Source organism: Pogoniulus pusillus, chromosome 11, assembly GCF_015220805.1.
Source record: "Pogoniulus pusillus isolate bPogPus1 chromosome 11, bPogPus1.pri, whole genome shotgun sequence".
Lineage (NCBI taxonomy): Eukaryota > Metazoa > Chordata > Aves > Piciformes > Lybiidae > Pogoniulus > Pogoniulus pusillus.
Window position 1 is genome coordinate 21,538,642 of NC_087274.1, and position 12,131 is coordinate 21,550,772.

Sequence of the window (12,131 nt, forward strand, 5' to 3'; positions counted from 1 at the left end):
AGTAGGGCTGCAGGAGGGCTGACAGCAATCTCTTCTCCTGTCCCTGTCTGACCCAGTGTCCCTATAATCTCCTCAAGGACCTGGTTTGATTTTAGGAGAGATACTACTTCAGGTCGTGCTTGGTGCTTCCTGACCTCTCTTACAAGTACCGTATCCTGCTAACGGGTCTCCTTGGGCACCTGATTTCATTCCTAAATTAGTAACCTTCTAGTAGAGTACCAACAGTAAAGAAGACACATTCAGCCCTCAGAACAAACCTTTGCTGAGAACTGGGCACTGAGGTCATTGCTATCCAGGCTCCCCTGAGCCCCAGAATTTGTAATGACTAAGACAAAATCACCAATCTAATTTTTTACTTCTTGACCTAAGCCAGCTTTTGAACTCAGGCCCACAGGGGTGAGAGGTTAATGTATTAAGCTGTCTGTTCCTCAGTTAATCCCTAAATCCTGGGCAGGTTTGCATACTGTTGGAAGATTTTAAACTGCACCTGATTTACGAGATGCTTTTTTAAAGTTCAGATTGCCTTTACAGATGGTCACCATACAGGGCAATAAGGGCAATCATTGTACAGATTTATTGTCAGGATGGACATTTTAATTTCCAAAATAATGTACACCTGTCTGTCCTGATGCTGTGGCCAGGCTGAGCGTCTGAAATGTTAAACCTCAAGATCCCTTTGTTTTTTAATGTGTCTCAGTAGCCTTGAGCACAGGCTACAAGCTTGACAAACTGAGTTAAAAAGATCCTTCTGCTGATGTAGAAATGCAAACAGCTTGTTGCAAATAAAGCAATGGACCTTTTGCTGCATCAAGTAATTTTGTTTCCCAGATAATACTGTATATAATATAAGCTTAGGAGGAAGCTTGTGGTCTTTAAAGGAGGAGCCACAAGGGTGCGTGGAGGAGTGTTCTAAGCTGCAGGGGTATGCAAGCTAAGTCTATTAGCAAGTGGATTTTCTGTGTTGATTAGAAAGGAAACCTGAAGCCTCAGGTACATAAATTTGGTTTTAATTGTTTTTTAGTACATGAAAGATTTGTCTGGTGCCCTGAAAAGCCCCCAGAAGCCCCCATGTCTGACAGGCAGGGACATAAATAACAATCAGGCCCCAATAGTCTGGGAAAAGTCACAGTGCTATCACCACAGACACTGAAAGAAAAAAGCTAGGAAAGCTCTTCTCATCCAGGGTATGTGATCAATCTGCTCAACCAACAGAAGGAGCTAGGCTGTAGGCTGAAGCTGACAGCCCAGTCAATGAAGTGAACTCATGCACTCCATGTTAGCCCACAAAGAAGAGTACCACCTGCCAATAAAAGACTTAGTCTTGAAGAGTTCTTGCTGGTGGAAAGCCACTTACCTGACTGTCAGACAGTGGACATGAATCACACCCAGCACTCCAGAGTCATGATTGCTCACTAGGCTGAGTCTCCCAAGGCATTTCAAGCTCAGTATCAACTAGAGGGAGAAATTATCGGTGGCTTCCCACCCATGTGGCTTTAACCCAGCAATGCAGAAGAGCAGAGTCTATCTGCAACCCCAAACTTTGGCTCCTCAGAGCAGCTGCATGCCAATGTGGAGGAGACCAGTCCCAAAAGATGCAGGACAAATGTTGCTGCCTTTGCAACCATCTATTGGCTCAGACAGTATCATTGCTGTTTAAAAAGTGTAATGCCCAGAAAGGCCTTTCATCCATCACAGTCTGAAGAACAAAGAATTCCTTTTTATGTCTCAGCAGACCCAGTCCTTTATGCAGGAATATTGTAACACAGGCATTTGGAAGGGAGAGGAGCAGGAAGGAGAAATTGCCAGTAGCCCAGCACCATCAATTGCTGTCAGCTCTGCTCTGGGAATAGCGTGTAGCTGTTAATTGCTGCTGCAGATCCAGCAGATGGTATGTAAGACATTGCATTTAATGGAGCCCCTCAAAAAGTGGCATCTGCTTGTTTAATTTCTTGGCAACCAAACAGCAGATTTAAAAAACAAACAAACTGAGTTGGACGTTCAGCTACGGACACCCCCCCTAACAGATTATAAATGTTTTAAGATAAATAGGTCAAATGAAGGAAAATAGCAATTGACACATTTGAGAAGCCAAACTTGGAGTTACTGGCTCCTTTAAAGATGATGAGATTTTCAACATACGGCAGCACAGCTCCTTAAAGAAGTGTTTAAAAAGAAATGGTGACACTATCTTTCAGACTATGAATTTGTCTATGTATTTGCAGAGCTGTTACAAACACTAACTCAGGAGCTCATCCATTCTGCCTTTCTCTCTCACACACATACCCTGAAGTTAAAATATCTTCTCTAGATTTAGACACTTTAACCATGTGCACCTCTTATGTTTAGAAAACAGCAATGGAAAATAAGGTAGCAAGCAGCTGCAGCCCCTCTCTTTAACAGCTGGGACAGCAACTCGGGGGAGCTCTTGCTGCCATAGCTCTGGTATTAACACCATTCCCCATATTCCTGGAAATCTATTGTGGCACAAATTGCTGTAACTTAGTGTGCCATGGATCCACCCATGGTAAGGCACCATGTTGCCTCTAGGGATGGATGCTTTGCACAGGAGTGTAAATGCCCTCCTGATCTTTACTGTATATGTAATGATGCATCACAGAAAGCCCTTCCTAGCCCCAGTTGGTGAGCACACGGCCTCCAAAAGCACAAAAGTGAGTAACTACAAATATCCCCTCCCTGTGCACTGATTTTGGAAGACCTGCACCATTTGTCAGATTTTAGGTTTGCTTTGTATTTTCCCTGTTTTAAGGGCGAGTTAGAATAGGATGCTCAAGCTATGAAGCAGCCCATGTGGCCTCTCTCTTTCCAGCGGCTGATCCAGAAGAGCGCTGCTGCTCATTTTTTCCTACCAGCTAGCTCCCATGTTCTTCGCTGCAGGCTAGACAGAGTCTGCCTGTCTGTGCCAGAAAGTTTTTCCCTTGGACTTTTTGCTGGATCACAGCTGCTGTGAGGCTGTGCCACCCAGGCGTGTGTCCGCTTGGCTGCGCTGGGACCACGCGTTGGCAGGAGCAGCGGGCAGCAGCCCACAGCCCACAGCTGCTGACATTGCTGCATTGCTCAAGTGTGTCCATTCTGGCATGTTTTGCTGATGGCTGTGTGTTGGCTGAAGTTAGCATGTGGTGTTTTTCAGAGGCTGGTTTTGTTTCAGGCAGTAGAGATGCAAATGGTTTTCCCCACCCCAGCATTAGGTCTAGGTGTAGATGTGCACAAATCTATGCACCTCTCAGAAAAGCTTTCCCAGGGAAGTGGCAGTTGTCTTTCACTGCAATTTCTCCAGGTGAAAAAGCCCACTGAAAAGATTTAGTACAATCCACATGGCTCTGTACTGCCAATGAGGGCTCATCATGGGCCACAGGGTATGAGTGACTTCTCCCAGAGTTCTCTTGAGCAGGGCAAGTATGTTACACCCCCTCCTTGGGCCCTTAATCTGACACCTACCTGCACATGCAGTCTTCTCCTCAGCCAGATCCCAACCCTCCTTGCCCAGATACTTGTTTGCTCTCCTGTGTATGTATCTGAATGAGGAAGTGAAAGGCAACTAGCAGTGTCATAAACTAACTGTTAATATTTTACCCCGGTGATTGCATTCTTCAGGCAGAGTTGTATCTAATTATAGTCATAGGCTGTAATCTAACCAACAACTCTTTATTGAGGATACTTTTCACTTTCCTTTTTTTTTAACCTTTCAAAGCATAGCTCTGCAAACATTGCAGCTGTTAAAATAAAGAAGGGCTGAGTTATTCACATGGTATATACACCTTGAGCAAAACTTCTTTATTTCCCTGCCTGTGAATAGGGAATAGCAACATGCAGATAACAGTAACATCCTGGTTTTTAACTCACTCACAGAGATAAAAAACAAGACCTGTCCAGTCTTACTATCACAATTTCAGCACCATTTGTTTCCACATCAACAGAAGCCTAAGACTGCTAAAAATTGCAATAGTGCTCTTATTTCAAATGAGGTTTGGGTTTTTTTTGATGTATAAAATTTCAATCAGGTGAATGGAAGATTAAATGCCTGTGTGATAGGCCATTACATAATGTTTGGGTTGTTTTCCTTGCTTGCTCATAATAGAACCTGCATAAACCTATTACTTTTAAAGGGTTTTTGCTAAAAACTGTGCTAGGCAAACGTTTCCCCCTACACTGACACTTGATTTCACAAATGAGGTCAGTACCATCTTGATCAAACAAAGCCACTCCTCTGACAAGGAAAGCATCCTGTAGTGAATCAGGACACATGGAACAGGCCCAGTTCTATTGAAACTAAAATAAGCATGAAAAGGACTCAGAAGAGATAATTTAAATGCCTCTCATGGCTCTCACTGCATATCACATGTCTGGCCTATAAAAGGTTAGACTAGAAAAATCTACTACTCTACTTACCTTGCTGAAGGAAAAAAAATCCCACCTCTGTAACATTCCTAATTAAAAGACAAGGAAACCTTCCTCCTAAATGCTCACATCTTACTCTTATTTATGGCATTTCTGCTAAGAAGCTGAAAAAAGCAGATGAGGACTGTTATCTACAGAGAGCCTGTGCCAGGGTGAGGCACATAACCCACTTGTCTCCTGTAAAGCTTTTAACCACCCCAAGGCATCCAGGATGGGCAGCTTCACCTTCACCTCTGCCTTCGAGTGCTGTCTTCCCTCCTGGCTGTTTTCATGACTGCAGGAAAATGCTAACTGCTGAAAATCCTCCCAACACTTTTTACTTTCCATAGCTTTTCTGCATAAAGAATTTAGCCATTGGAACCTGGGTTGCTTAGAAAATAGCATCAGTAAGTATTTAAGGAACATGTCAGCCACTTCATCCCCACTCTGCAGTGCTGCTTTCCAGTGTGACTGATGAACCTTGCCATTTAAGTGCAGCTTCTCACAGGCAAGTACTCTGTGGCGTGTGAATAACAGAATTTCCAGTACCAAATATAACCTGTGCCATCACCAAGGAGATGGCATCAGGTAGGCAACTTTGCTTGACAAACTGTCTAAGATCTGCATGTTCTCAGACAGAGTTCCCTCTATTTTCTATGTCAGCTTCAGCAGACTTGTCTTCTAATTTCTCCCTGAAGATGTCCTCCACAGCATTTGTGTCTTTCCCATGCTGGCAGCTGTCCCTTTATAGAGGTCTCTGCTCTCATTCACTGAAGTTGGCTGGGCAGAGAGGTTCTGTTTCTTATTTTAGGGCACTTGCCTTGTTTAATGTCATTGGTGAGACTTGTTCTTTCACCCAGAATAAGACATCACTGCTTTATGCTTTTTTTATTTCAGTTATCCTGCATTGTATCCTGAAGCAAGCCCCAAGCCCTTCTGTCATCCTTGGTAATGTTTTTAGTATCTGCCCAGTCATTGCAGTCTGTCTGCTGGTTCTTCCCTTTTACAGACTGAGTATTCTTGATATTCCATTCTTCTTATGTGAAGATTAAATACATATCTTACTGCATTTTCTATGTGTCATTTTCTTCCAAAGACTCTTTCTTTTCTCCATACTGACTTGATTTTTTTCCAGTGCAGGCTGAGATTAGTAACAAATGATAGCTTCTTTTTTTTTTTTAATTGCTGAGATTATTTACTCCTATGACTTCTCACACACTTCTCTGCTTTTGAAGTGCTCCTTACAGGAAAACCACAACATGGTGCAGCAGGACAAGAGAAAAGAACAGCATCACTGTTCTCCTTAAGGAGGGCAAGGCTGTGCCGCAATGGAGCAAGCTGCTGAGCTCTAGGGCTCACTTGGAGATGTTTTCAGACAAAAGTGATGTGTTTCCTAAAAGATTCAGCCTCCTCTGCACCTCAGCAGCTGTAACTTTGGGGTCTGTGGCTGTAGTGGGAAGGATGTAGCAAAGAATCTGAAGCCAGAGTGTCTGGCTGCAAGTGTCACATATGATGGCAGAGATCCCTGGTATGTGATTAGCAGCAGCAGGGAGGAAAAGGTTGTAAAATGTTGTGTGAGTGTGTCTGTGTTTTGAGAAAGAACAGCATGAATTGGACAAGATGACCTCTGAGGGTCCCTTCCAAAGCCATGCAATCTGTGAATCCTCTAACGGGATTAACATTTCTGTACACAGAGAGCCTCAGACCCACTGAAATCAATATCCACAAAGGTCCACAGCCCCCATTAGGAGAAGGATGTGGACCTGCTGGAGTACGTCCAGAGAAGGGCCACAGGGATGATCAGAGGGCTGGGGCAGCTCTCCTGTGAGGACAGACTGAAAGAGTTGGGGCTGTTCAGTCTGGAGAAGAGGAGGCTCTGAGGTGACCTTACTGTGGCCTGTCAGTGTCTGAAAGCGGCCCACAAAAAAGCTGGGGAAGGGCTTCTCAGGCTCTCAGGGAGTGACAGGACTTGGGGAGATGGAGTGAAGCTGGAGATGGGTAGGTTCAGGCTGGATGTGAGGAGGAAGTTCTTCACCATGAGAGTGGTGAGACTCTGGAATGGGCTGCCCAGGGAGGTGGTTGAGGCCCAGTGGCTGGAGGTGTTTAAGGCCAGGCTGGCTGAGGCTGTGGCCAGCCTGATCTAGGGTAGGGTGTCCCTGCCCATGGCAGGGGGGTTGGAACTAGATGATCCTTGTGGTCCCTTCCAACCCTGACTGATTCTATGAGTCTATGATTCTATGATTCTTTACCACCTGTGAAGTCTAAGTCCTCAAACTGGTTTGATGCAGTTTGTCAGAGTGAAAATCTCAGCCAAGCAAAGAAACCCAAGCTCCTGAAACCACTGTGAGGAATAGTTTGCCAGCACTTCACACAGGCACTACTGACACAAGGTTCTGCAGTCCCTAGACTCGCAGTCTTTTTTAAAGAATATGGTTTTATTGCACTCAGAATAAGGAGGAGTTGGTATATGAAAAAGCAAAGCACTGCACGCCTCAAAAGACAGGAGTTTATTACACTACAAAGGCTTTCAGCATATGTGAATGCTTATTTTATCTGGACACATTAGCATAGTTATTTGTTAGTCATTCTGAAGGATTACATTTCCCCCTCATTCACCCAATCTGCATCATAAATGAATATACTGAAGAGCAATGCACTTTATTAGTAAAACCCTGACTTGCAAGTCAGAGGAACTAGTCAGTTTCTGGGCATGACTTCAGCCTCTTGAGTTAGCCCAGGACGCCTCAAAGTGGCTCAGCACCTCATACTAACCACTCTTAACAAATGAATGTTCAATCAATATCAGTTTCAATAAATATCAATATCCAATTAGTATCCATCAACATCCTATCCATATTTTAATATTTCTCAGTCTTTCAGTAGCATCTCCCAAGTTGGAAAGTGTTGGTTTCCATCCTTTGAATGGTGTTCAAAGAAGAGGAGGAAGTCCCCAGCCTGTGGATATTGATGTGCATTGGTGTTCACAGAGTGACAGCAAATTCTAGCAGTTAAAAGCTGCCACTCTCAGACTCTGGCATTACCATACCTTTGTGTTTTTCTTCTGAGTGAAGCAGGGCAGAGATCCCACTCGCAGCAGTGGTAGCTCCTGTCCCGTCCAGCTGGCTGCCTGTGGATTGCTCTTTAGCAGCAATGGCTAGGAAGGAAACAGCTCACAGCACGCTTGAAAACAGACTAAATACATTTTGGATTTGTTCAGTTTGTTTAAAACTTGTTCAAAGTCTATTTGGTTACATGCTTGAACAAAGATCACATTCTGCACCACTGCTCTCTCCTTCCTGTCTTTTAAGCATTATGTCCTGCTGCTGTGGTGATCTCTGAGAACCTGAAGATCACAGAACCATAGAATAGAATCATAGAAACATTAAGGTTGGAAAAGACTTTTAAGATCATCAAGTTCAGCTGTAACCCACCTACCATGACCACTAAACTACATCCTGAAGCACCACATCTACAAGCTTCTTGAACACCTCCAGGGATGGTGACTCCACCAGCTCCCTGGGCAGCCTGTTCCAATGCCTCACCACTCTTTCAGTGAAGAAACTTTCCCTAATGTCCAATCTAAACCTCCACTGGCACAACCTCAGGCCGATTCCTCTTATCCTATCACTAGGTACCTGAGAGAAGAGACCAGCATCCACATCACTGCAACCTCCCTTCAGATACTTGTAGAGGGTGAGAAGGTCATCCCTGAGCTTCCTTTGCTCCAAGCTAAAAAAGCCTGCAGTTCTCTCAGCCACTATTTGTAAGATCTTTTCTCTAGACCTTTCACCAGCTTTGTTGCCCTTCTCTGGGCACTCTTCATCACCTCAGTGTCCTTGTAGTGAGTGGCCCAAAACTGAACCTACTGTTTAAGGCCAAGTACAGGGGGATGAATGTGACAGAACAGTGGTAATGGGACTGTTCTTTTCCCAGCAGTAATGGGGTAGTCTCTAGACCTGCCTGTATCCCTCAATAAGCCTGCAAGCCTCTGCCACAAACTGCCTGTGAAGGAAGAAGAGCAGTCAAGTACTGCCATGGCTCCTCAGGCAGAGGGGCTGTGCTGGGAGCTCTGTGTGGCCTCTGCAGAGAGTAGGTGAAGCTGCTGACTGATAAATGTCCCTGTTGGGAGTAAAGCTTGATTTTGCTTTTGGTTTTCAGTTTTATTTTTCTGAGCCTCAGAGGGTTGATCCTTGGTCACTTTTGCATGCTGCTTATTGCTTGAGCCCATTCTTGATTCAGCCAAACCAAACCTGTGCTACTCTCTACAGCAGAAAATGAAGCCCTTCTTGACCTTGGCATGAAGGGCTAAAAAAGGACTGCGGCAGTTTGCTTAAGTAGGGTGGGGCTGGTACCAGTAAATAGTTGAATTCCCTTGGAGGTCAAGGGAGTGAATAGAGCACAGAGAATGAAAAACCTCACTGGACAACTGTGTAAGGATCACCTCTGGTTTAGCCATGTGTCCATGAAGCCTTGCTCCACTGAAGTAATGCTGCAGGACTTCTGCAGGCATTGAGCAGAGATTTGTGTTTTACCGAGATAAAGCAGGATGTCGTCTGTGAAAAGAGCAATTTATGTCCTTTGTCATGGATTGTGATGCCTCGAATCTCTGGAGATTTTCTGAGAGCTATTGCTAGCGGTTCAGTGGACAGAGCAATCAGAGGAGGTGACAAAGGACACACTTGCCTTCTGCCTCTCTAAGGAAAAAGTCATTCAAATAAAGGAGTCTCCGAGAGTCATTCAAATAAATGAATGCACACCCTCCAGCTTTCTGCGGGCTTAATGAACCTTATTCACCAGAAGCAGAGCCTTGCTGTCAAGCTTCTCTTCGAAGGGAGAAGGAGAATGTTGAAGAAGGTTGGTCCATCAGAACTGTTTTCTCTGAAGGACTGGAAAGTCAGTTTTCTGCCCTTGTCTGGGACTGTGGGAGCCACACACTCCTGGAAGTGCAGTGACCTACTTGCTCTGCTGGCTCAGGCTGTCCTTTTCATCCTGGGATTCTGCTCTGATTTCAAACAAACATTTGCTTCTCTGCTGAAAAATGGGTTTCATGCAGTCCTGAGGCACTTGTGACTTCAGGAGAGCCTCTATACTTGTTCCTTACCCCCTCTACCTTACTTTTTATATGAAGTCAACAATTTTGTGTGTGAAATTTCAAGGTCTGGAAAGTTCCAGAAGTATCTAAACCATGATGTGCATATGAAGCCATATCACACAGTCCTGTCCGGGTTTGGTTTTCTATCCCTAGGAGAAGAGAGAGGGATGCAGAGCAGCTACTGAGCTTCAGGCAGCGAGTCACTCCAAGCCTTTGATGTAGAGCCCCTGGCCTGTCTGTGCTGCCATGTGCTCCCATCACTCTCCCTAAGCCTGGGAAATGACAAGGAACATGTTAAATTTGGTAATATTTATTACAATCGTTCTTCAAGAGCCGAGAGGGAAGCTACCATTTCTCTTGAGGAACGTGGCCTTTTCATAGTCAGCTCGGATCATCCATTTGGGTGAGCAATAAAAATCTGAGGCAGACAAAGTAGGGGCAAACTTTACAATGAGGTGCAGATTGTTCAGCCGAGATGATGGCTGAGGGCCTTGGAGTCTGAAGAAATGCCAATTCATCGGAGTTTTGTCTCTCCTTTTTAATTCCCCAGCTCTTCATTCTGGGGATTTCATGGAAATAATTGAGTTTTCTACCACTGGACCAAGAGTCTGATACGTGCATGACTTAAAAGAAAGAGTTTATTAAATATCTCACTCTTTAATATCCAGATAATTTCATCCTATAAAATTCTGTGCAGCAAGTAATTTAAATTGGTCCCCTATTTACAGCAGACAAAACTGCTCACTACCATCTGCTTTGCAGTTTTAATAGATGAAGTGTTAACTGCGTGTTGCATGAAATTCATTGCGACTGGGTTAATTAAATGGCTGTGCTTCACTTCCTGCACTCTGGTAATAAGATGACAACCTCATCTGAATTTATTAACCCTTGCCACTTTCAGTACTGTTACCACCCATTCGAACCCCCCCTTGGTCAACAAGAACTGAAATAAATCACAGTAAGAGGAGACATAACCATATTGCCTAACAAAATAGATATTGATTAGCATCTTCTGTAGCAAATATGTCCGTCCAGTCTGATTTTGTTTCTGCAAAGGTCATTGAAATCTGTTGGAGGATTAGTAATGGAAGTAAATGATGATGTAGTAGGCCATTGGAGAACACCTCAAATCCAGTCTTTGCCACTAAACAACCTCTGCTGTGGGAAGCTGGAGAGGCCTTTGAAGTCTTTGGCTTTCTATTCTAGAAAGCAGACACCAAATACCTTTCTTCAGCAAAGGCCCTCACAGAGGGCTGAAAGCCAAACCACTGAGTCTCAGCCAGAGGCATTGCTGTCCCCTCCAAGGAGGGAGCACAGGGTAAATTGCTCCATCTGCGTCCAGGCCCCGGGCAACCTGGCGCTGGTTCAAGCCTTAGTGACAGCAGTTGTAAACACACTTCTTAGCTATGGCCACGGCAGTGGAAGCTATCCAGATGGGATTGGGCTGGTGCACCCTGAGGAGTGACCTGACAGAGGCATCTCCAGGTGCCACTTCCCAGAGTCAGCCTCTTCACCACTTCCACTCTTCAGATACTTAGAAAAGCTGACTTTAGGCAAGTACTCACAAAGCACTTTTGTTGGCTTTACTGAGATTTGCTGGGGGGAGCACCAATGTGCATCATAGCTGGAGTCATTCATCTCCCTCTTGCCCTTTAGATACAGGCAGTGAAGGCTTTCTGGATACCAGCACTGTTGATCCTTCAAACTTCCATGCCTTCCAGCCATCCCCACTGACTCTATGGTTGTACCATGACTGTAGATTTTCCTCTCTGCCATGTTACCCAGCTACTGCTTCTGGAAACAGCAAATCTGTCATGTTCAGGCCCTCAGGTCTAAGCTGGTTCCAGACACTGTCTTTGAGGGTGGTTTTATGTGGTCTAGTGGGGAAAGTCATGTGCCTACGTCTTTTTATGTTTCAAAGTGGTGGGCTGTGATCCAGCTCCAGTTCAGAAGTTCAGCTACGCCAAACTGGTTAAACCTGTCTGTGTGTTATCATGCTGGCACTGGGCTTTGCCTTCCAGGGATAGACATCACTTGTTTTTTCAGCACAATGGGAAAGATTTATTTACACCAAGAGCATTGTAGATAGCAATACCTTCATAGAGTACATCAGAATTTCTAACTGCATGCACAAGAAAAAGGCAGTCAAGAGGCTGTGAAGCTTCTCCCTTTCTGCTCCCTACACCCAGCTTCATGCCCCAGCCACCAAGCAAACCAGCAGAACCAAAAGCTCCCTACTCCTGTCTGGGCTAGGGTGCATCCAGTTCCCTGCAGACTGCAGAAGGAGCTAAAGCAAAGCTTTGAGAGGCAGAAGGCAGGACGGATGGTGCAGCAGGACTTTAATGTAACTCTTACTGCAGACATGATTCACCTGTGACTGGGAACAGAGGTGACAGTTAACCACTGTCAGATTTCCAACCATTTATTTTGTCTGATTATTCTCACCATCGAATATTACATTATTTAAAAGTAGTGAATGACAGCCTGGTTATCCATCTTTGCCTTTCAGTGTTCATTTAGACCCCAACTTCTATCGAGATACCTTTAGAGACATGAAGTTGCCTGGAAGGATCATTACAGTGTTTGATTTTGAACTCTGCAAAGAAACTCTAACCTTGCATGAGGAATAACAAGGCAGGCACTC